General features: G+C 47.8%; 1 long non-coding RNA gene across 1 annotated transcript; it reads left to right on the top strand.

The window, feature by feature from the left end:
* Window positions 1-546: 546 nt before the first annotated feature.
* LOC116794040 lies at window positions 547-5,136 on the top strand. Its single transcript, XR_004359673.1, has 3 exons — window positions 547-635; window positions 4,116-4,437; window positions 4,992-5,136. It is a non-coding gene; the product is annotated as an uncharacterized LOC116794040 (long non-coding RNA).
* The last annotated feature ends 20,666 nt before the right edge of the window (window positions 5,137-25,802 follow it).

Here is a 25,802-nt window from a genome sequence, read left to right as displayed (position 1 = left end):
CTTGCACACAAGACTGGCTGGGGAGGGTTTTGCTGTATATTAAACCCTCAGATGAGCACTTTCAAGCAGAAAAATGTGAAAACAAGGAAAGATCTTTCACCCAAGTTGGTGGATGAGGTCGATGTGGCAGGACAAGGGAATTTCTCAGCAGCTGGGAAGGGTTTGCCTCAAGCAGAAGGAGGAGCTGGACTTTAAGAAGCAGCAATATTTGCCATTTAACCAAGGCAAAGTGTCAGGCAGTGCCCTGCCCCTTTCCTGCCAGACCCAAACCCTTCAGGGGGATTTTTCAAATCCATATTTCCTTTGGCTGGTGAGCCTGTTCCAACACTCCCCACGAAGTGTCTGCTCTGCAGAGGAGCTGTTTCTGTGCCTTCACATCAAAAGGCAAAGTGAGGCCAGAGGGATTTTTCAGGTTTCCACCCTGGGAGGGTGTTCCATGTGCAGCAAACCGTCCTTCACCCCAAACCATCCTTCACCCCAAACCATCCTTCACCCCAAACCATCCTTCACCCCAAACCATCCTTCACCCCAAACCATCCTTCACCCCAAACCATCCTTCACCCCAAACCATCCTTCACCCCGGGAGAAGAGGAGGGTTGTGGAGCCACCAACGACTCTGACACATCCCAAACTGGGTGAGAGATGGGACACCCTCCTCCAGCACCCCACCAATAAATGGTTGTTAAAATCATGTTTAACGAGACAAAAGCTGCGTTTTTAGGGATGGGAGAAGGAATGAGGGTGGAAAGAATTCACTAACAAGCCCTGTTTTTTGGGGGTGGGTGAGAGAAAGAACGAGAGCGAGAAGGATTTGCTAAAAATTGAGGGTGCATTTAGAATCACAGAATCCTGAGTTGGAAGGGACCCACCAGGATCATGGAAGTCCCAACTCCTGGCCCTGCACTGGTCACCCCAACAATCCCCCCCACGTCTAAAAACCCATCTCCCTATTTGCAAGAAAAATATATGATACATGAATAAAGGTTCTTCTCCAAGGCAAACCCCTGATTAATTCAGTTTTACAGAGAGATGAGGGACCTGTTTACACACAGCCTGGTCTCAGTGGGCAACATCCAACTGTCACCTCGTAAATCTGGTTTTAAAGCTGCTTCTTCCCACTTGCAGGCAAGAAGCAGTCAGATGAGATTCCTGAATTCTGTGGAGTTTGGGAGCTTTGTGGGACAGGACTGTTCTCACACGTGGTGGCTGCAGATTCATTTGCAAGAGTCCTGCAAGACCTTGTGCTCAGTGTGTGCTCCACAGACCTTCCTCTAGTTAAATCCAAGGAAAGAGAGAAAAATCCAGCCTAGAAACCACTGTCTGGACTTGTTAAGGAAATGTTAAAAGAGGGGGGGGGAAATTCTGTGGGACTGGACAAGCTCCAGCCTCTACATCCATGGCTGGACTGTAATCCCAGTATAATGGGTGTCTTTTTTGAAGCCAAACCAGTGCCAATGGTTACAAATTTCTGTTTGCAGTTTTATGGGGCAAGAGCTGTGGTTGATATTCTCACATAAAATGTAACACTATCATCATGTGCCAAATGCTAACTGAAAAGAGCCATTATTTTGTAATTTAAGACCTTATAAATTATATGGAGATCACATGTTGACTGACACATCTGGTGGGAGAGGTCTTGACTGATCTTTTTTTTCTAGGCCAGGTACACGGAGTAAACACTCCATGGTTTGTGTATAAATAACCAGTTATGCATTCAGAGAGAGGAAAAGTAATTTTTCAGATGTCAGGAAAGCCAAGCTGGGAGGAGAGGGTGGTAGAAAAGTGGATTCACAGTTTTTCTGGCCGAGGGGCAGCTGAGTGTTCCTCCTGCCCTGACAAAGGGCTGTTGTCAGCAAAGGCAGATGCCACAATTATGAGTTTAAAAACAAAAATCCAATTAATTAGAAGCTGATGCTGTTAGCTGAAGCTGAGACAGGGCCCAGCAATGCTCAGCTGTTAAACATACAACATAAATCCTGGATTTCCTTGCTCCCAGCCAGCTCCCTGTTCCCACTGCCCAGCCCTTCCCACGGCATCCATCCACCACGAGCTCCTCTGAGTGACACCAGGGGCTCCACACCAGGTGAAAGGTGCCAAGAGCTCCTGGGACAGCATCAACTCCACCAGCTTTGTACAGTCACTGCAAACCTTCAGGCCATGTCCACAAAACCAAGGGCAAAGGGGCAGCACAAGCCACTTATGAAAGTAAGGACAAAAGGCTCCTGGCTGCTCCTCCTCACCTCGCTCACTGCAGACCTGCTGTGTGGATTCAGCCTTTAAGTCCCTCTAAACCTATCCCTGGGACATTTTAGGCAGCTCTCCCTGGGCTGGATGATGGAGTGAGACTCAGCAAAAAGCTGTGGGACCCAGAGAGGGCTCTGATGAGCAGCTGGTGAAGGAACACGGGATCCAGCACACTGAGGAGATGATACAACATCTCTGATGACCTTCCCAAAGGCCAGTGTCCCTTAGGAGTCCCCAGTAACACTCCGTGTCATTCCCAGAGGGTGGATTTGCTGTCAAACAGGCAGGGATTTCCCCTCTCAGAACAGGGACAGCAGCAGGTCCAGTGAAAGTGGCTTTTGGAGTGACCTGCTGGAACCCCAGGACCCTCAGCACGGGGTGACCCCAAAGCTCTGCTGTGTCCCCCAGGACAGGATGCAAAGAGCTCTCTGGGCAGGATTTAGGAACAGGGACAAAGCCCCCCTCACTTCACTAAGCAGATTATGTTGCTCAGCATTAATTTAAGAAAGAGCCATAGTTTTTCCTCACAGGATTAGCAGCCCAAGCCTTGTTTCCCCCCTAATACCAGGAAAGCTGTAAGTTTTAGTTCTGAATGCTGACCTTGAGCTCACCCCAGAGCCCAATCTGGGCACGAGCTGGGTGTTCACCCTCTGACATGTTCCTAAGGGTCATAACCCCCAAGATACCAATCCCTGGTTGTTCTGGCACCCCTGAAGGGAGGGTGGCCATGGGGGGAGGACAACAGGGACCTTCAAGCCACCTCTGCAGCTCTGGTTGGTGCATCACAGATCCCCTCTCTCAGAACAGAGGGCAGGGGTGTGGGGAAGGGATTTTCATTTCCCTGTGAAGTCTCAAATACAACCCCTGAACAACTCCCTGGCTGATAACACCAGCACCTCAAAGCCATCTCATCCTTGAAGCCCAGCACCAAGGCAGCATATCTGTGGTTCAAATCAGAGCTACCCAGACTGAAAAAACACTATTTCACTGTTCAATATAGAACTGAACCCACTGCACACATCATTCACACTGTGCAGCCTTCTGACATCCCCCAGCAGACAATCACCTTCCTTACTCCAAGAGCCTGACTCATGCTCCCTTTTTATTTAGTTGTCTGAACCTGTTTGGGTTTGCACCCCAGTTCTCAGAACACCTTCTGCTGATAGAGCAACATGCCCTTGGCAAAGAATAAAAAGTACTAAGAATATCCTTTGCAGTTATCAAGGAAGCAGCATCTGAGAAAGGACAGTTCTCACCATATCCTGTTAGACAAAGCAGGACAGACTGAGGCTGTGGATCAGTCACAAGGCCAAAAAGAGGGGGGAAGAAAAATCAGAATAACCAGCATAAAACAGTGAGAACAACTGCCTGGGTGCTTGAGGGGTCTGTGTGTGACAGACTGGGATGGCCTTGAGCCAGGTTGGGACTGGTGTTAAAACTGCAGGGCTGGACCTTTAGGCTATTTAGGGATTTTAAAAATCACACAAGGATTTGTCTGTCACCAAAACCTCAGACTTTGAGTGATCAAACATTTCAGTGAGGGGCCCAAGGACAGTGGAACACTCAGAAGTTGTTTAGAAGTAAAAAAACCAGCAAACTGATATTGTTACTAATTGTGAACAAATAACAGACCCCTCAATATGGAAGCCACTGAACATTAAACCCACATAAACCTGTTATAAGCAAAAGTGCCTTAGTTACTACTAATTAATCAAATTTTTAGTTGTACCTTCTGCTCAGGCCATCAATCTTTTCCCACAGTGATAAGAGGTACAGAACAAGGTGTTGTATTAGAGCCAGAGATTTGTTATTCAGTTTAAGGGGTATTTGGGGGCATAATTCACACTGACAGCACCAGTTTGTGTCCTCAGGGCCTGAAGAGCTGCCCCACTACAATGCCCAGGGCACACTGATGTGGAAAAGCCCCACATGCCAGGGAACCAGCTCTGAATGACGTGGTAACAGTGACTGAGAAATGCAAAAAGGTCACAAGTCTGATTCTTTCTAAACAACTGACTGAGCCCCCAAAATCTTTGCAAGGTGCTCTGCAGAAACAATGTTAAAAAACCACCACAGCTCTGCTACAGGAGGACTGACCCAGGGGAAGAATAAGGAGTCCAAGATAACCCCAAATGCATCTCCAGGAACTTATTTAGGGAATTCTAGAAGGAGTAGCTTGTACTACAACGGAGGGTAAGGATCTGGGGACATGTTTTATGGTCGTGCACTTGGCAGTGCCGGGTTAAGGGTTGGACTCGACCTTGGATGTCTTTTCCAACCTAAACAATTGTGTGATTTGGAAGGAGGAAGGCTGAGGGAGAGGAGAGGGGCTGTGTGTTGGAATTAGAACATAAATTTCCCCAAATAACATTCGGGCTTGAATCTTCCCCAGGACTCACATCCCCTTGCCAAGCTGGGTGAGCGCCAGGCAGCTCACACCTGAAACCCCTGCCTCGGTCCAGCTCCGTGCTCCAGGCTTAATAAATCCCAGCTCTGGGCAGGGATTGCTGGAAAGGGAACAAGGTTTCCATTCGGGGCTTGGTTTGCACCTGGCCAGCCCCGAGCAGGAGCAGGGCCAGCCCCGGGTGTCTGCACAGCCCCAGCCTCAGCCCCTCAGGTGCTCTCCAAACAGATTTGCAACGGGGGGTTTTGATGACAAACAGGAGGGGTTTAATCACAACAAGCTGGAAAATTGTTTTGCAAACGAGTTTTATCACCTTGGACTGGAGGTTTTGTCTCCATCTTAGGCTGGAGGAGGGAAGAAAAGCCCGGCCCATTGCCAAAGGCACCCCCCTTGTCTGTGAGTCACCGCTTGACTCTGCCTGCGGGACAGGAGCCATCTGACAACAATAGGAGTCTGCACTTTGCATCCCAGAGTTCAACAAGCTCACGAGCCCTAAAAATAAACCCTGCTAAGCTGCTGAGGTCGTATTTTCCTCCCAAATTTCCTGCTGAGCCGCTCCAGCCATCATTTGACCACATACTGCCTCATTGATAGACCTTCCAGGTTATAGGCAGAGAGGTTTAATTAGTAAGGAAGGAAGAAGGGAATTCCTGTTGGTGGGTTGTTTTTTTTTTTTTGAGGGGGGGATAGGAGGGAAGAACAGATGAGACAAAAAGAATTATGAGCAGTGTACACATTTTCCTGGCACTGGAGTTGCTGCAGAGTAAGGGATGCTGTAGAACACCTCCTTCTTCCTCACGGGTCTGTCCTTCCTTCCCTTCATCAAGAACGGGTTAAATAAAGCAACATCTGCAGAAACTCCACAACAGATGAGCCCTAATCAGGGAGAGATAAATATAAGTATCTGGGATGTGTGTGGGGGTGTAGGATACCAAGGGGCTTTGTGAGAAACGGGTGCCAAGTCACTTGAGCAGCGGATTAGGGTTGGCAGGGATTCCAGGGAACCTGGCCCAGCACTGGGAAAACGTGCTGCAGGACTGCCAGCCACGGCAGCACCGACAGGAAAGTACACACTGAGTGTCCCGGGTCAAACAGGACAGCTCAGGGAGAAGGGAAATGCTGCAACAAGATCTATGTCACAGATGTGTGGAACAAACTCCTGATTAGGCAGAGAAACCTGTGGTGCGTGAGCGAAGCTGGAATTACCCTGGGGTTCAGGATGACTTGTCCCACATGTGGGAGCTCCTAGAAGCAGCTCTGTGTAATCTTTACATCTTCCTGTGTGTGTTTAGGGAAAACCCAAGGCCAGAGTTCCCGTTCTGACAAGAGTTGTGATTGGGAAATGGGAGCTTTAGAGGTCACAGTCTCAGAAAAAGGGTCTCTCTGGATGTTTTACAGGCCAGGTTGGACAGGGCTTGAAGCAACCTGGTCTGGTGGAAGGTGTCTCTGCCCATGGCAGGGCATGGAACTGGATGAGCTTTAAGGTCACTCCAACCCAACCCACTCTGTGATCCTATAAGGGGGTCAAATCCTCTGCTCCTAAGGGATGTTCTCAGTGCTTTCCCCCATGGAAGCAGCAGCCTCTGCACCAGCAGTGCAACATCCTTGATTCCTGCAGAGCCTCTTAGCTGCACTGTCTCATCATTAAAAATGACCTTTATCTGGTTCCAGTGATCAACACCCCCCATCTCCCTGCTCCAAACAGGAAACCCCAGTCAGCACCACGCAGGGCTCTGAGCAAACAGTGACTCTTCCAGCAGCTGTTGCTGCAGAGTTTTCACACCTCTCTCTGTTCTTCCCCTTGCTCTTCTGCTCCAGATTTCCCTGGGGGGAGATGGGTAACACAGGAGATTTAAAGCAGCTCCCCATAAACCCAGCTCAGTTTTCCAGCCCCAGCAGGAAAATCTCCTCTGCTGAGGCTGCACAGGCAGTTGCAGCTGGAGCAGGGGGAGCCCAATGGCTACAACAGGATATATTTTTACTGGCTTTGTCTCACTTGACTGCTGCAGAAAGCAACCTAAGGGCTCTAGGCAAGGAGCAGAGATCAAATTTACTTCCTTTCCTTGCAGAGTTTGAAGTGAAGGAGCGTATTCCAGAGTGCTCTCTTATGAAAACATATCAAGCATATTTTTACTCCTTTTTCCTCCCCCCTCCTTTCTCTTTTCCTTTTTTGCAATAACCTCTGGATAAAGTCCAGGGACAGGGCCTGGTGTCTGTCTGGATCATTGACACTGCACTGGATGGGCTGAGCCACATCCCAGTTTGAGGTACATTAAAGGACGTGTTCACAGGAAGAATTCAACCAGCTCAATTTTGGGCCCTGTGAGAGGCCTGTAGGCACCTCACAGAGCTGCTGAAAGCTGTGCCTCAGCTTCATAACACCCTCCAAGCCACAACTGTGAGGGGCTTATCACACAGAGTCAGATTGTGCAGCTCAAGGTCACATCTTGCCCTGCATGGAAGAGCAGAGCCCAACTGCAGCCTCACACCACGGGGAAAAAAACCCTCTCACTTCAGTTATGTCACTGTTTTTTTGTTATTTGTTCTTCCCAAACCTCCATCTGCCCAGTTATTTTTGTAACAATGGAGCTCAGCATCGCAGCATTCCACAGTTTCAGACCTCAAGAAGCAATTGGCTAAAAAACAAGTGATCTCAGAGGTTTCCACTTCATTTCTCAGGACAAAAAACTGGTGACAGGGGCAGGTTTCTGATTCTGAAAAGCCAGAGGAAGGAAGCTCCATCCCCGTATGGAAACCAGTATTTTAACTAAGGAAACACAGGATAAATTGAAACACAAAGGGATGCAAATACTTCAGAGGTTGAACTGTGTGTTAGGTAGCAAGTCCCAGTGGTATTTTGGAGACTGTCCTAATAAACAGGCTGTTTATTCCCAGCACCATAGTGACCAAAAATCACTGGTGTCAGCTCTGCTTGTACTGCAGCCAGGTTTGCAGGAAATCAGGGAAGGAATTTTGATTACAAGTGATCAGTGCTGAAGATGCCTATTCAGAGAAAAAGACTTTTCATCCAGTTCCTTTTGTTTCTTGATTCATAGTCAAGCTCTAATACTATGGCCTGGCAAGTTGGAATTCCCATAGCAACTCCTTTTAAGCAGGGAAAGCTGGCAAAGGGGAAAGGGCACTATTTAAATACCTAATTCCTATTTCTTCTACAGCAAATCTGATGCCAAACACACAAACACTTATTTTTAAGCCTAATCTAAAAGTAAAAACTCCTCTAAAGTGAAAGTCCAATGTGAAAATCCTTCATTTTAGGATCTGCAAATTCTTGGTCTGCTCTTGCTGTGTGGTCTGTGTATCCCTACTCCACTTAACACTTGTGTTTCCTGATGGAAGAGGAGAAATGGAAAGATTTGTGGTGAAGATGCAGGGCAAGAGAGCAAAGGAGGGTTTATTTTCAGGGGAATCACACAGAAACACTTATTCTTCTCTCCTGTAGTCCCTGATGTCAGAGCACTTATCTTTTGTAATCACACTGATGGGCAGAAGAAGAACCAGAGCAGGCTGTTGACATGGAAACTAATTTCCCTTTAAATAATCTAGATTTTCTCCATTAGCTGAAGGACTGTTTATTTAGAAATACACAGAAAAGAAGGAACCCAGCCCACTCTGCTGTCCACATTCATTTGTTTCTGAGCAAACCCACCCGTGAGTGGCTCCAGCTCAGGGCTGTGACACAGGTGGGACTGAGGCTGAACCCCAAAACAACCCTTAGAGACTGTGCAGACCTTCCTGAAGCCATCCCCAAATCCAAAGGGTTAAAACCAGGCCTAAAGAGCTGTGCTGAGCTGGCCCAGGGTCAGAGAAACCCTGGCTCAGGGTTTGGCTCAGGGCTCACACCGAGCTCCTGTTCCCCACATTCTGTATTTCTGCTTTTTCAGGGTGTTTTTCCCCAACCATGGAAATGACACAGGCAATTTTTCCTTAAAACAACAACAACCCCCCCCAGACACTGAGCTGTACAGTCCAACCAACCAAGCCATAAAGCCAGAGCCTGCAGACTCCTGCAGTTTGGACACCTGAAGCAGCAAACACCCCCTGCCCGGGGCCTCGTGCATGAGGCTTCTGCAGCCACAAAGTTGACAACAGTGTTTTACCTCCTCTAAAAATTCAACATTTCAGTCAAATCCAGCAGTGGGAAGCAGGCTGGGAATATCCAGGTGTGCCACATTTCACTTTAGGTGGCCAGTGGTCCAGCACGACCACGGTTATGCCTGACCATGTGATGCCAGACCACCGTGGCCACCCTGGATTTCATGTTAGTTTTTAAGAAAACAGCTGTGGAATTGTTTCAAAATACCAAGAATTTAGTCTCTAGGCAATGTCAGTATTTCTCTTTGGCCTTTGAAGCTCTGGTGATGAAAATGATGAGAAGTGAGGTCAGAATTCCTGCCTGGTCCAGGGCTCAGGGCCGTTTCCAAACACACTCCCATTTCCCTTTGCCAGTTCTCTCACATCACCAGGATTGCTCACGAGACACCCCAACAAACAAAAATGCAAACTATCCCATCTCAAAATAAGGCTCTAGATTGTGAGACATCCTTTCTTTCAGCTTCCATGAACAACATAAGCATAGGACACCAGCTCCTTACCTCTGCTCCAAAGGCACGATGTGGGACCTCATCAGGGCTGGTGTCTGTGGGCAGATGGTGCTCCTGGCACATTCCAGGACTGATCAGTCAGGATCAGGTTTGAGGATCATCCCAACACTTTCTGCCTTTGCTCTGGAGTGGAACCCTGAAAAGGAACAGCTTCATCAGCCTGTGTTTGTGCCCCTGCCCCACTGCAGGCACAGAGATGTCACCCACCCTTAGGCAGGTCCTGCTTACAGAGCCTTGGGACACTTCTGAAGGTAAGATCAGCCCTAGTTCTGGTTTTGCAGCATCTCCCTGCCCTTGGAAATCCACCTGGGTATTTCCTGGTAACTGCTGCTCCCCAAACACATCTCCCCACCTGCCCCTCAGCTGGATTTTACCCAGTTCATGGTGTGACCCTGAGGGAAAGAATCAGAGCTGAGAGTGGGAGCAGCCAATATGGGTTGGGGGCTTCCACCTAATTAAAAAATAGAGAAAGCAGAGTGAAAGTCCTTCCATGATCCCAGGGGAATGGGGGGATTCAACGAACACCAGATAGAGATGAAAAGGGGACGTGCAAACAACTGGCAGAAAGACATGAAGGGGTAACATGGGACTGGGGAAATAAAGAGGGAAAGCAGAAGGAAACCCGTAAGAGCTGGGTCCAGAGCAGATGTAATGGGGCAGAGGGGGGAGGTGATGTAGGACAGATAGGAAAGAAAAACCCTAAACAAAGCATAAAATGGAGAGATAAGTTAAAGCAGCATGAGTCACATTTTTATAGCCACCCCCATCTATCACAGGCTTCAACTGCCCCAGAGAAAAGGGCAGAGGCTCAGAGGTCCAGAGTCAGTGATGTTATCAACTCCTACACACAAGTGTCTCAAACAGCATCCACACCAGCAGCCCATCCTGTCCTCCTCTACAGAAATGACTGGGCTGGTGTAGCAAGACAGGAAATAAAAACACAGCAGTGCTCGTGCCAGGAGAGCCCAGCAAGGGGCAGCTGCTCTTGTGGGACCCCATATGGGGCTAAGGGGGCAGAAAACCACCTCCTCCCCACCACGTGTCAATTAACTCCTAAATAATTAGCAGGCCCAAGACAGTGAGATCCCATCACTTTTCTGTTGACCAGAACATCACCGAACTTCTACAACTTTACATCAAACTAATTGAGCCCCCAAAATCCATGTGGTGGGTGCTCAGATTTCTGGGGAAGGCAACTACTGATTTCCTCTGAAATCCCTCAGGGCCGAGGCACCTGCTTTGCTCAGCACCTGAGCTCTCACTGGGAACATCCCCAGACCCCTTTTTCTGGGGATTTTTTGAACCTGTTTGTGGTGCAGCAGCACAGCCCCTGCTCCAGCTGCAAACTCCTCATCAGCCTGGCTCTGGCAGGAGAGTTTTGATGCCAACGGGGGGTGGGTGACTGACACCCCCATTCCCACCCAAACCCCATCCTCCCTGCAGCCATCCAAGACCTGACAGCATCCAGAGGGCTGTTTTCATGGAGGTGGAAGTCCCCATCTCCAAGGCTTTCTTCCTGCTCTCAGCTCAGTAAAACTTCAGGAGGCAACAACTCATGATTTAAAGACACCTCAGACTCTGATTTCACACCCCCCCCCTCTGTGTGTGCTGCAGTCTGCAGGTGAGCTGGTCACCACTCCTAGATTTGGGAAGAAAAAAAATCAGGATTTTCCAGGATATGTCTTGTGATTCATTGCAAACCACAAACTCTTGTTCTCTGAACTGCATCCTATTGAACTTGCTGGCTCTGCAGTGAGGTGAAAGATTAATACTGAGCCTTAGAAATCGCAGGGGCTTTTTGAGACCCCTTTGAGTGGTGCCAGTAAGAAGTTTTTGGCGAGTTTTAATCCTTCTTTCCCACCAAGGAGAGCTGGAAGGTGGCCAAGGCTACGTGGGAGCCCTGGTGCCTTGGACAGCTTTATGGGAGCACTGGTGCTTTGTTTGTCCTAATGCCCAGAAGGCACAAGTGACTTGTCTCCTCTCCTGATCCTCCTCCTGCAGGAACTCTGTGTCAATACACTCCATAGGAAAAGTCTGGGAATTCTGCACTCGCTGTCATTAGGACTTGGGTCTCTTCAATTAACCCCTTCAGTGTTCAAAGTGCTGTGCTGGAATCCAAAGACTTGGGTTCCAGCATTCCTGGGTCTTCAGGACTCTCCCCAAGACATGCCCAAATCCCTGCTCTTTATCCCAAAGGACAGCTCCCAGAACTGGGCTGACCTTCCCTTTTCTAAGGCAGATTTTGGGGAAGTCTGAGCCCTGAAGGTGCTAAAGGATGCTCCTCAGTTTTACACATGTAATTATTTGGGTTCTGTGTACAAGGAGAGCATTTTCCAGTGGCAAAGGATTCCATCCACACAATCAGTTCTCCTCTGGTGCTTAGAAAAGCAAGTGAATCCAAGGTGCTCCCAAATTACTTAGTTTGATTGCTTGGCTTTCTGAACTAAAAGCGTTGTCTCACACAAGCGAATAGGGTTTCAGTTGCTGCAAAAATAAGGAAAAGAGCCACGTTTTCTTTTCGGGTGTGAAGTTCATTGTATCCCAGACGAAAGGGTTGTAGATATAAAAAAATAAGAGAGAGCAATTCAAAATGTGCATCAAGGGAAGAGGTGCAGAAATTGCGAAGCATTTAGTAAAGAACACAAATCTAGTTGTGAGAAATCACATTTTAGGGTAAAAACCACAAAACAATGTCTGCATTAGGGGCTGTTCACTGAAGACTGGTCCTGGATTATACTTTCAAATGCAGCAACATGAAAGAAAACCCTCAGTAGCTCCAGGCTACAAACTGTGTATGAAAAGCTGCTGAGTGACACCCAGAGCTGAGAAGGGCTGAGAGCACCAGAGGGCAGCCGTGGGACACCAGAGATGTCCTGCAGCTCACAGGAACCAGGAAAACACAGCAGAAAGAGCTGCCTTCCATAAATTCATCTCCTGACAGAGAAAAGTGAGGGTGTCTGTGGAGGAGAAGCATCCTGGCCACCCACACGACCCCTGTAAGTAGAGGAAAGATAAGGGAAAACAATTCATAAGGACCCCTCCAAACCAGCTCATCTGAAAGCTGCTTATCCAAGGCACTGCAAGTCCTCCTGCCATGTATTCACAGCGAGAATTTCTCCCCTCCAGCTGCTTCTTTAAGTCCTTTTCCTCTAATCTGCCTTCTTTTTTCCACCACTGACAGGTTCCTTTGATGAAATGCTTGTTATTCCAATGCCAGGAGTTGTTTTCCCGCTGCACTGCCCTGAGCTACAGATTGACTGTCAGTAAAACCCCAAACCTGGGTTATCTACACCGGGGAAGCCCCATCTTGCACAAATCCCATTGGGATTCAAAGCCACGGGATCATCACCAGGAGGAAATTCAGCAATGTCAGGAATAAGGGTAGAGATAATTAAAGGGAAAAAAAATAAAGGCTGGATCACATTTTTTATAAAGGAAAGGGAGATATTGAGCCATGGGGGAATAAATTCTTCTTTCATCTCTTACAAGAGACTCTAAAAGGAAAGAATCAGAATTATAGAATCCCAGGATGGTTTGGGTTGGAAGGAATCTTAAAGCCCATCCAGTTCCACCCCCTGCCATGGGCAGGGACACCTTCCACTAGCCCAGGTTGCTCCAAGCCCTGTCCAACCTGGCCTTGGACACTTCCAGGGGTCCAGGGGCAGCCACATCTTCTCTGGGCAACCTGTGCCAGGGCTTCCCCACCCTCACAGGGAAGAATTCCTTCCCAATATCCATCTAATCCTGCCCTCTGGCAGCGGGAAGCCATTCCCCCTTGTCCTGTCCCTCCATCCCTTGTCCCAAGTCCCTCTCCAGCTCTCCTGGAGCCCCTTTAGGCACTGGAAGGGGCTCTCAGGTCCCCCTGAAGCCTTCTCTTCTCCAGGTGACCCCCCCCCAGCTCTCCCAGCCTGGTGAAGTTTGTGCTCAGGAGTTTGTTTGCAGTTTTCCAAAGTACCCATTGGGAAGGGATGTGCTGCCATCCTGCGTTCAGAGGGACACACTGGACAAGGAAAGGAACTCCTGGCAGCTCTGGGGGGCAGAGAACAGCTCTGCTGTGCAAAACCTCCACACCAGCCTGGAACACCAGCTACTCCCAGGCACCAGCATTAGGTCCTGCTTTACTGCCCTGAGCAGCTCAGCTCGTTTGCCCAAATGAGCTCTAAAATACTCCTATGGAAAGAAAGTTTCTCCCCAACAGTGTGGTGCTTCCTCAGGGTTCTGAAACTCCCTTCAAATGGCACTGAGAGAATCAACAGGAGGATGGCAAGAGTAGAAAAAAACAACTCAGAGCTGACTAAATCAAATTATTCAACCAAGTCGTCACACAAACTTCTCCTCTTCTGCCTTTTCCATCTTGACCCAGACCCAGGGATGGGGCTCAGGTGTGAAACAAACCCCAGCTGTGCCTGTTTTCCAGCTTTTCTTCCACCACTTTCCCTCCTTCTCATGAGAAATTGTTCACTGATTATCAAATTTCTCTCAGACTTCAGTTCAGAGTCACCCTTGGGCAATAAAAGCCCTTGGTACTGAGATGGCAGGGCCACAATTCCACAGGCAGTGGTATAGAAATTCTTGGAATTGGCAGTGTGAGACTCTTGAAATACAGGTCTTTCCAGTGATTCTCCTTATAAATCCACTTATCCAGAGTGTCCTTGCCCTCAGATGGAATTTGGACATCACAGGAGATTTTTTAAACAACTATTGCTACAAGATGGACACAAAGTAACTGTCACACAAGAATCCCAAACTCTTGATGTCTCCATAATCCCACAGTGGGTCAGACACAGCCTGAAAGACCCTTAGCTTCCCATGGGAAGCTGATGTGAAACTGTCTGACCTTCAAAGCAGACACAGCTGAAGTGGTTAAAACCGAAAAAACAACACAACAAAAGCACCTGTTGGAGCGTCAGCCAAGCAGAGTTATTTCTCCTTTGAGGTTTAGGAGAACAAAGGGCTTTGTGCTCTCCACTTTCACACTTTTTAGCAAGTTATTTAATCCCAAATTGGAGGCACCTGGAGCTTTGCCCGGGCCCACCACGAGGGCACAGAGGGAGGGTTCATTTGTCCTGTTTTCATGGAGAACAGGCACAACCCTGAGCACTGACCCAGCTCTCCTCCACCCTGAAGTTCTGCTCATCCATGAGCTCAAGTGCTTTTCCAGTTGACTGGAAACTCGAGGGACTGGATCAGCTGCCTTGGCTCTTTCTAGGGAAGGAGGAGCTAAATATCCATGGTTTTGGTAGCAAAGTTGCATGTTCAAGATAAAGACCTGAGAGATAACTTGTGTCATGGAATCTCCTGAGTTGGGACCCACAGGGATCAGAGTCCAACTCTTTTCCCTGCCCAGGACAACCCCAAAATGCCACCCTGTGCCCAAGAGTGCTGCCCAAACACTTTTTGTCAGTGATGTCCTGGGAGAGGTCAATTATTTATTTATGTCCATAAGCCAATGACTGGCAGGTCCCCTCACAGGCCCTGGAATGGTCACAGCACCCAGGGGTGCCTGAGGGGGGACCCTCAGGATGGTGCCCTGCTCCTGGATGGGAACAGAGTGACAGGGACTCGTTGTCACTGCTCCCTCTGTCCCCACAGCCAGGACACCCTGCCTGCAACAGGGGGGAACCCATTATTGCTGCCCATCTAGGTATATTTTTAATTAAAGATAAAACCCCAACAGCTGCACAGAGTGAGGAGCAAGGGAGGGATGAAACAGCAAGGGGATGAAGCACTTGTTTGTGGAACCTTTGCTTAAAGCCCCCAGGTGTGTATTCACTGCTAAAATAAATGTAGGTTGGGTGAAAAAGTCTGTCAGACCAAAAGTGGTGAAAGAGCTTCATGTCAAAATTTCAGCAAATTCTTTGTTGCAACAAAACCTCTTTTCCTCATTTCAGACCTTCTCAATAGCACTGAAATCATTTTCTGCTTTCCCTACACCCACAGACATTTTTTCACTCTTGTTTTCATTTCAGCCAGAAACCATGTAAAGTTCATTTAAAACTACTTCAAATAGGGTATTTTTTGTGATTATTTTGTTGCCTTGTGGGTTTTTTTGACAATTAATATTTTCTTGTATTGCTTCACATCCATTTCCAACTCCACATCCTTAGACTTCTGTGCTAACAATTCAAGACAGGATCCAGACTTTAATAGCACATTTGCAATGTTTTATATGTATAAATTCCTTCATTTCATTGCATTTCAGTAGTAGATACCTGCCAGCCTGGGGCAAATAATGGCTTACAGAAATTTTACTATCTGAAGTGGAAGTGAAGCTTATTGTTACAAATAGTCACATAATGAGGTTAAAAGGGCCATAAATCTTCACAAAGTCAAGTTCCTTCCTGCTCTGAAGGCAAATTTTCAGCCAGGGAAAGTCTGTTTAGCCAGAGCTTGAGGCTGAAAAATAGGCTTAAAATAGCAAGTCAGCCCAAGAAGCTAAAAAATCATTGTTATAAAAATAATTTCCCCTGTAAATACAATAGCTTGGAATTGAGATGAGCTCCACAGCCACTGCCAGAGAGCAAGAAACAGGTGACAGGGGTTGGCAGGGAAGAAGGGGGGGTTACATCACCCTGTTAGTGGGGGTTTTGTGGTTGAAAAGAAGGAAAAACAGGACAAGGGGCCAAGCCCCTGCTCTGACCTTCATGCCAGGTTAGATGCAAAAAGCATTTTGGCAATTTATTTAAAGTGAAATTTAGGGGCTTAAATCCCCAGCTGACATCCCCCAGATTCCCTCAGTCTGAGCTCTGGAGCAAGCTTGATCCCAAAACCCTTCCGTGGCTCCAGATCTGGGCCAGGACCTGCCTGATTGCTGAGGAGTCATCTTGGCTTTCCTTTAGTCTCTGGAGCAAGACAGGCTCTGGAATTCTGCTCTCCTACAAGAGGTGCCTGACCCAAGCCCACCCTGACCATGCCCCTTTCTCCTGGGCACCCAAAGGAGGGCCCAGCACAGGGAGCTCATGGCACAGGACCCAACAGACCCTCTGGAGAAGCTAAGCCCAACCATTCCCTGTTTCTGCACTCCAAAGAGCCAGGGCCAGCAGAGCTCCCACACAGGTGACATTTTCCTAAAAAATAAAAGTAAGAAGTGGTTCCTGGGCTCAGTGAGCTCAGCTCGGGTTGGTGGCTGCTCCAGAGCCCGTTTTAAGACACTTCACTCTTCCCTGGGAAGCACCAACACCTCATCAAGCCCTGCAGCCACTCTGAACCCTAAAATGAACCACTCTAACACTGACCTTGAAGCCTACAAATCCATTATTTGATCCAACACCTTTATTTGGAAGAAAAGACTATTCAGGCATCCTCAGGAATTTGGGTACAACCTCAGACTGAGCAGGAGGATGCCAGGGAGCAGGAGGGTGGCTGCTCCCTAAAAACAGGGGACTGGGAGCCAAGGGTGGTGCCAGCACAAGCAGTGCCCTCCCCCCCCAGGGCAGGCAGCTCATCCCATCAACAGCCCAGTGTCCATCCAGGCATTCCAGACAGGAATAAAGGGAAACAGAGCCAGGGGCAAAATCCCAGCTGGAAACCAACCACAACATGCACCCAAGGGCCCATCCCAGAGGGAAGTTACCTGCAGGGTGAAGGTCTGTGCTGGAGGCAGAGGCATAGCTGGGCAGCCCAGGGCAAGAAAGGAGGGAAGGGCTCCAGGCTGAGCTTAAATAGAACCAGAGGCAGGTGTGGGGAGCCCCAGGTGAGGCTGTTCAGGGCCATTAAGGGGTAATGAGCTTGCAAGGATTTAGTAACTGGGTGTAGCAGCTGCCTCCAGCTCAGAATATTCTGGGATTCTGTGAGATATCTCTGCTGTGACTTTGTGGTCTGGGGGGCCCTGCAGCCTCCAGATCTTCTACAATGAGACACTGAGTCACTCTCACACAACCTTCCTTTCACCAGCCCCCTAAAACCTCCTTCCTTTTCCAGCAAACCTCTGTCTGCCTGCACAGTGCCTGCACAGTGCTCTTTCCTCTCTTTTTTCCTCCCCTCACCACAACCATAACTACTGGACATGGATTGGGAATGTGCCCTCTTTCTGCACTGGGGATCTGAGCAACTTCTGAAATTCTCCAGGAGATCCTGTATGTCCTGTAGACCCAGAGGGTTGTGGCAGCCCCACGTCCATCTGCCTTTCCCTGTGTTACCCCTTTCAGAGTCTTTTCCAGGACTGCTCAGAAAAAGGTTCTAGATGAAGTGCCACACCAGCAGGTAACTAGAGAGGATGGCACAACCTGGAAACCAGCCCCAGGAATGGAAGTTTGGTTTGAAAGCACAGAAATAGGGAGAGCTCTCAGTCCTGTGATGCAGGGTCTGTGTGACAGTGGCACAGTGGCTGCCTCCCTCTCCAGATGGAGCAGGGAATGGCTTGAGAACCAGCTGCTGTTTCAGAGGGAGGGATTGGAGACTGCTGTGGTCTTTAGGAAGGCTAAAAGACCCAAAAGTCCATGAGGATCTCTTGGGGGGGCTGTGGGCTGGCTGGCGTGGTCCATCCACTCACAGAGCTCAGGGATGTGATCTCCCATCAGGGTAGGCAGATTCAGAGGCAGAGCCAGATAAACAGTGACACGAAGGGCTGGGGACAAAGGGACAAGACCAAAATGAGAAATCAGAAGAAGAAATAAGAAATATCTTGGCCCTTGTGGTTTCTTGGTCCTACCTGCGAAACAGAGCTAATGCCTCTGTCTGCCTCAGTGGGCTGAACACGAGGCTCTCAAATAATTAATCAGGGTCGTTATATAAATACACAAACACTCATCTCACAGCTCGGTTGTCTCCAGACCTGTTGCCTGGGGAACTAATAACAGTTCAGCCACAGCTGCACGAAACCGTGTGGGCTCTGCTGCCCACAGAGCTGCTCAAATATCCCCCCCAGCTCCTGCACAGAGCTCTGTGTGCTCTCACAGCCACCCTGCTCGGGGCTGAATGCTTGGAGGGGGAAGGTTCTGTGGCTGCAGCACAGGATGGGTGTCCCACAGGGTTATCCAGCACTCCAGAGGTTGTTTGGATCCTGCTCGGGGCAGTCCCGCCTCGGTCAAACAGACCAGGAGAGCCATGGGGGTACAGGACACATTTACACAGAAGGACACACAGTTCCCAATTTGTCACTGCAAAGAGAATCTCCTCTTCAGGAGATCAAATCCACCTTCCCGTGGGATGCCACAGCTCCTTCCCAGCTCCCTTTGCCTGTTTGGAAGGAAGGTGAGGGCTCGGTGAGTTCAGCTGGGTGGATGTTGTGTGCCAGGCAGGTGTGCCCAGGGTGCCACTCTCAGCAGCCTTTGGCCCAAGGTTCCTCTCCTGTTTAGAAAAAAAAGCATTTTTTCCCTCCAAGCTGTCTTTGCTGACCTACATGGGGAGATCTTTTGCTGGTGATCAGCTTTCCATCAGCAAGCACATTCCCAGACACTCAGGCTGAAGCTGGACGGAGGACTTGGGACTCTTAAAAGTGGTTTTGGTAAGACAGGAATCAGCACTGACATCAGATAATGGACATTTCCTGCTGCAGCTTCAGCCTGACTTCAACAAGAAACCAACCCTCTGCTCTGCAGAGGTTCTACATTCAGTGTCTGTGGTGACACTCAGTGCCAGGCTGCACGTGGCCACTCTCCTCTTCCTCCTCCTGCAAGCCCAGGACGTGCTCATCCTTTTCCTACACCTCTCCCACGGCAGCCCCTTCCAGGGCTCAGCCACTTCTTGCTTTCCTGAGCTGTCTGAGCACCCCCAGCCCAGCTGAGCTGCAGAGGTGAAGCTGCTGAGCCCTCACATGCTCTGGCTGGAATTTTCCTCCCATTCCAAGAGCTGCTGGGGAAGGTACATATTCCTTTCCTCCCAAGCATCTGACAAAAGGCAGGATATTACTTCCATGAAGCCTGATGTCTCTTGCTCTGCAGAAATCTAATTAATGCCTGTTAATGCAGCTAATTTGAAATGCCTGATACAACAACTGCCCAGTGCTCCTTCCAGACATCAGTTCTCCTTCCAGACATCAGTTCTCCTTTCAGCTAGAAAGAAAGGAAGAAAAAGGAATCCATGGATGATTTTTGCACCCTGACACCATTAAAAAATTCAGTAAAACTTTCACATCGCTGATGTCTCGACCACAAACCAGTGGTTTCTTTTTTTTTCCCCTCCAACTGCACAATAATTCTCAGAAAAAAAAAAATTGCACCCTGAATTTATGAGCTGCAGTTATTCCAGACAGAGTGGTTTGTCACATAAAATGGTGGCTAAAAATGGTTTTTATCTGGACACAAAGATGGTGAGATCCTGGGAAAAGTAGAGAAGAGGCTGATATTGATGTGGAAGAGGAACATGATGGATCTGGGTGCTGCTTACGAACAGAAAACAGAAAAAGAACAACCCCAAAGTGTTTTATGTAAACTCAGCAAGCCAAAAAAACACAAACCTGACTCAAACAAAAAAGTCCAAACCCAGTAACAGCCTGAAATGAGAAAGTGTAAAGTCCAGCTCTAATTCACAGCCAGTTATAACCTCCCAGTCAGAGCCCAGTGCAAACTGGGATGAGCTATGGCTTCGTTCAGGGGGGAGCACAGGACTGTCGTGACTTCCACTGATCTCAGGGAGGAAGGGAAGCAAAGAACATTGCTTTCAGTCTAGAATTAGATTTCTTAAGAAGCCAAGTCTCAACTGCTTTTCTCTTTCACTACTAGTTGGGATGTTCTACGTGTGGAGCCTCCCCACACTCTCCATTTTCTCAACAGATTTTAGAAGCAGAGGCATTATCCCAGTCCCAAAAGCTTCTTCTCAATCTCCCAAATAGATTCTCAAAGGTTTTCATTTAAAAGCAGCAAGATTTGAAAGTTCCAATCAAATTAACCCCCCATTTTTTGTGGGATATTTCTTTTTTCAAGGGAGGGGAGGGCTGTTAGGATCTAGTGCCTTAAGGAGGTATCTCAGCTAAACTGCAAGGCATTTGTGAGATATGTTCATTGTAAATGCCCCAAATGTTGGCAAAAACTGGGGATTTTGCCAGTTAAAGCTCAGAATTAATGAAGTTGTGGTACTTGTTCAAGGGAAGTGCAACTGGTACTTTCTCTGTTCAAGTATAACTGTAACGCAGGGGGGAAATAAATTTAGGCTGACTCAAAGGCAACAAATTCCTTCTTCCAGCTCATTAATCCTATATATCATCATATGTGCTTAGAAACATCAACTCAGAGTCAAATCCCTTCAGGCAACTGATATCTTACCTTCAGAAATACCATCTGAGAAACTGGTAGTGTGATAAAACCCACATTATGCATAGAAAATGAAATAAAAATTATAGATGATTACTATATATATTATACAGATGGAAAGAAAATGAAATAAAAAGTGAGAAAGCAAGGGGAAAAAATTAGAAAAATAGGATGTAGCTCAACCATTGTGTCATCCCAGAATCTGAAGGATTCTTTCTGCCTGAAATGTGGCCAAACTTCACTTAATTTTTTTCTGTGAAAAGACCTGCAGAATGCTGCAGATGTGACTTAAATATTATTGTGTTGCATTTCCTCCCCAGGTGTCAGAGGAAACCGGTGAGTGAGGAGTGAAAGACGAATTTGAAAGAGAAAATCGAAAAAAGGAGCGAACCCAAACACAGAGACACTGGAGAAAGGAGAAGGAAAAAAATCAACAGGGCCAAGGAATTCCGGCTGCCAAGGAAATCTTGAGTCCTCCATCCAAATGAGCTGCTGGTAAGAGTAAAGGCTTACTCATTCCTCCCTACACACAGCTGGGTTTAACAGCCCTCGTGGGGTGCAGTGAAGGACGATGTTCTCCGGGTCTGGCACGGGGACCTGCTTGGCTCCTGCTCTGCTCCCTCCCACCAGGCTCAGGAGACCAAATCCACCTTCCTGTGGGATGTCACAGCTCCTCCCCAGCTCCCCTTTGCCTGTTTGCCCAGAACTTGTTGTACTGTAGGTCTGGAAGGCACAAACCTGGCTCATGACTGGTGGTGTTCGGCTTCAGTGGAGTTTGAGCACATCCAGGCACTTAAAGCTCACGAAAGATCCTTATAAGCAAAAAAAAACCACAAACAGATTAAGCTGAGCTAATGTTTCTCGGGAAGAGCTGAGATAAAGCTGCTCTATTTCATGGACACACATCCCTGCACCTCTGCTCTCGGGCAGGCAAATGAAACCAGCTCCCAAGCCTTTGTCCTGCTCTGTTACAGTCAAGGAAAGCAGTGATAAAGTAAAACTATCTCGTGTCTTTTCATTATTCCAATCCAACAGAGAAATCTGTGCTGCAGATGTTTTGATTTGTAGGTACTGCCAGTGTTTCTGATCTTAATGAAATGATAACATGTTTCATGAGGATGTTTTCTGCCATCAATCATCCTCCTCAGAGCAGCTTCCCAGAGCAGACCTGAGAAGCAGCTGCTGCTCTTGATCTCTTGGTGTCAGTCGTTGGTGTCATTGAACTCATTTTTCTCTCTGACCAGGTTTACATCTTGATACCAGGCCTAGGCCTAGCCCTGTGTCCATGGTTGTGAGACACCCTGTTTGTCCCACATGGCACCTGACTGGGTTCAAGGCCAGGTTGGATGGGGCTTGGAGCAACCTGGTCTAGTGGAAGGTGTCCTTGCCCGTGGCTGTGGGTGGAACCAGATGATTTTAGGGTCCCTTCCAACCCAAACCATCCTGGGATTCTATGAATAACCTGACAAGGATGAGGTGCAACCTGGCCTTGGACACCTCCAGGGATGGGGCAGCCGCAACTTCTCTGGGCAACTTGTGCCAGGGCCTCCCCACCCTCACAGGGAAGAATTTCTTCCCAATATCTCGCCTAAATCTCTCCTAGTTTTTAAATGTAATTAAGTTTTCCCTTTGCTGCAATCTTTGCTGCTGTTGCCCTGATGAAGTGAAAGGGGAAGCACAGCCTTGTGAAGAAGATGTGATGAAGAACACGGCTGGGGTTGATGGTGTTCATTAGGAGGGTATTTTCCAGTCTCTTGGGAATTCCCCACGGAGTTCATTGCTTTTTGTGTTCCAGTTCTCATGGTGTGCTTCTCCTTCGCTTTGCAGCCACCCCGTGCAGGCTGCAGCACCTGGCAGTGTCACCTGGGACAAGGGCACACCAGAGGCTTTTGAGGCAGCCCCACAGAATCATGGAATCCCAGGATGGTTTGGGTTAGAAAGGACCTTAAAGCTCATCCAGTTCCACCCCCTGCCATGGGTAGGGACACCTTCTACTAGCCCAGGCTGCTCCAAGCCCTGTCCAACCCGGCCACAACCTCTCTAGGTTGTTCCAGCTCCTTCCAGCCTTCCAGGTGCCCACTCCTCTGCCTCTCCCCACGTGGGAAATGATGATGTGCCCATGCTGGTCACCAGAGTCACGTAGCAGATGCGAACTCCTTTGGTCTGTGAGAGGAAGTCCTAAAAACATGCAAATACTTGAACCCAGAACCATAGACCTTCCCACACCGGTTTCACCAGCCTTCCCCTGCTGACCAGGCCCTCCCACTTCCCAGATGAGCTGTGCCCATGGGAATGGTTCCATTACAGGCTGAAAACCTCCTTTCCTGAGAGCCAGGGGTGATATCTCGGGGAGGATCCCAACGGGGATGTCCAGATTCACACCACTCCCACAGCATGTGAGAGTTGACATGTGACAGTTCTAACGTGAGTTTGGTTCCCTGGTGTGATGTTCCAAGACAAGAAGATCCTTATGCAGAGAACTCTAAACCTTGTTCATTTACAACCTTTAAACTGAGTTGGATCTCGCCAGACTGTGCCAGTGTTTCTCCTCCAGGAAAACTCCAGGAAAATAAAGCTCCAGAAGACATGTAAAGGATGAGTTCTACACCCTGTGCAGATAAGGAAAAGGCATCTCATGTGCCAGCTTGTAGCAGCTGCTCCAGGGTTACTCACCACCACACAGACCCCCTTGGGATGGGAACTGTTACAAAGAAATCAAACTGGGCAAAGAAATTCAAATCACCACTGACAAAAATAGGAGTTCATTTCCCTCCCCAGGTCCCTATCCCTCAAATTATTCCTTTATCCCCTCCAAAAGGGTCACTGGGTTCTGCCTGTCAAGGGATTCTGAACTGCAAAGGAGGGAGAAGAAGTTTCAGCAGAGACAACCACTGAGGTTATTTTTAGCACCAGCTGGATGGAAAATACTTCTCAGAGTCTCTGGCTGGTGAGAGGAGAAGACATTTCCTCCTTTTTAGCTTCTGCTGAAAAACAGAAGTTAGGAAACAACCAACAATAACAAAGGGCAACAGTTCTGACGGGCAAATCCTTGTGGCTGCTGTCGGCAAACCCCAGACAGCCCAGGAGAAAAGCTCCTGGAGTTTCCTCCAGCTCCAGGGATCCAAGGTGCTCAGCTGCTCCCAGTAAAATCTGGGGCAAGCTTCCAAGGTTTTGGGTACCCCAGACTTGAAAGCATTCCAAGATTTCCTTTCCCTTTCTGCTACCAGAGAGGAATGTTTTTGTTTTGTAGGAACACTCGGTGTGAACGTTTTCAGTTCGTTGTTTATCCACAGTTTCCAGAGCGCAGGGAAGGGAGCGACTGCCGTGGGATGCAGCCAGGGATGGGCTAAGGCAGAGCCAGCAGGCTGCTCTATTAAGAAATGCTCCTGTTTCAAATTAAAAATCTCTCCATTTCCAACAGACTCGGCCTCTCTGTCGGGCAGAAATGCCCTGTGTGTGTGTCTGTGCTGGGAGCAGATGAAACAATTAAAACATGATTTAACTCCCGGTGTAACTGTGGCTCTGGAACAGCACAAGAGTCTCTAACGAGCAACGAGGCTTCAGTGGCCAGAAAATGCAGGCAGAGAATTAGAGATTATTTCTCACAGTCCACCCCCTTCTTACCTTTTCCATGTGGCTGCTGCTTCTCTTTTTTTAGTGAAAGAAAAACTATTATCAGCTCAGGCCCCACATACAGAGATAAAAGGGCAGAATTTTACAATGTTTGCCACTCTCTGTTCCTTTTTTTGTTATCTGACTGTTTACAATAAACAACATATTTATGTAATTTAATCTGCATATGTGCTTTGCACTTTCTAAGTCATTGTGCTCCTTTAAATAAGCCTCTAAATTTTCCATGGGAAGAATCACAGAATCTGGATATAAAGATTTATTTTTTGCTTTAAGTTTAGTCAACTTTTGACTAAACTTAGATAAACTTCTTGGTAGTGTCTTTTGTTGAATATCTGCTTTTCCACACTACAAAGTTGACAGCAAAATCAATTTGCTATCCATGCTATGACATGAAATCTAAGGCTTTATTTCATTTATTGGATGCTCCACCCATGTAATTATTATTTATTGGATGCTCCATCCCTGGAAGTGTCCAAGGCCAGGTTGGACGGGGCTTGGAGCAACCTGGGCTAGTGGAAGGTGGGTGGGACTGGATAAGCTTTAAGATCCTTTCCAACCCAAACCATCCTGGGATTCCATCATTTCAGATAAGTGTTAATAATTATATAATACTGTTAAAATTTGTATATACTAATGCATTGGGGTTTTATATATATATTAATAATAATTCAGACACGCAACTGTTTTTCCCCTCGTTCCTACTAAAGGGCTGTAATTTGTCTTATTTGAGATTTTTCTCCCTTCTTTGATTTCTCCCCCTGTGCACGTGGAAAACATCAGACCTAAAAACCCAGTTTCCAAATATCCCAGGAACTAAAGCACACTGGTGCTGTTCCTGTCTGGTCAGCGCTTTGGATTTTGGGAAAGAGCTAGGAAAGCAAACAGGAGCATGAAAAAGGCACAGGAACAGGTTTCTACATGTGATCATTCTTTTGAACGTGATCTTTCTTTTGAAATCAGCTCCCTTACAGCAAACAGGAAAATGAGGAGCCATTTTTCTGCATTAAAACCACAGCTTTGCTCAATTATCCCTCACAGGACGGTGGCAGCACCAGCGTTGGTGCCCAGGTGGTTTTGCAGGAGCCAAACTCTCCTCTAACACAGGTAATTATGTTAACTAATATTTCTGGGAAGCGGTGGCCAAGAGCAGGAACAGCCTAATGCTCCAAAAATCGAAGTTTTACCTCCATAATTGGGGCAAAGGGCTCTGCAGGGAGATTACAGCTGTAACCAGTGGAACTGCCTGCAGAATCTCTCCAGTCAGGCCCCTTTATCAGCAGAAAAAGCCACTTCCTTGCCCTGTGTCTGCAGGATAATTGACAGGCAACACTGATAAACAAGGCTGGAATCCTCCAGGCTGCTTCTACCACAGTCCCTTCTACACCTGAGGGTGCAAGACACTGCTCAGGTCACCCAGAAGCTTGTGGAACGTTTGTAACCTCCCAGCTGAGCTTCACAAAAGCCCAGGTAGCAAAAGTCCTTCCATTTGGGGCAGGAAGACGTTCTCCTGCCTTTGCAACTGCATCAATTTAAGCAAGAAGAGCATTATGTGGTGATTTTAGATTGGATAAATTCCAGCAACTATGCTTCCATTGCTGATTGAATTAAAAATCAGCTAAACAGGATGTGCTGATAAACACTGAGCACCAGCCAAACTCTCACTATTGCTTTGCATAAGCCCATAGAAATAATTTTAAAATAAACACCTGG

This window comes from Chiroxiphia lanceolata, chromosome 14 (assembly GCF_009829145.1).
Source record: "Chiroxiphia lanceolata isolate bChiLan1 chromosome 14, bChiLan1.pri, whole genome shotgun sequence".
Taxonomy (NCBI): Eukaryota; Metazoa; Chordata; class Aves; order Passeriformes; family Pipridae; genus Chiroxiphia; species Chiroxiphia lanceolata.
This window is presented reverse-complemented; position numbering and strand designations above follow the sequence as displayed.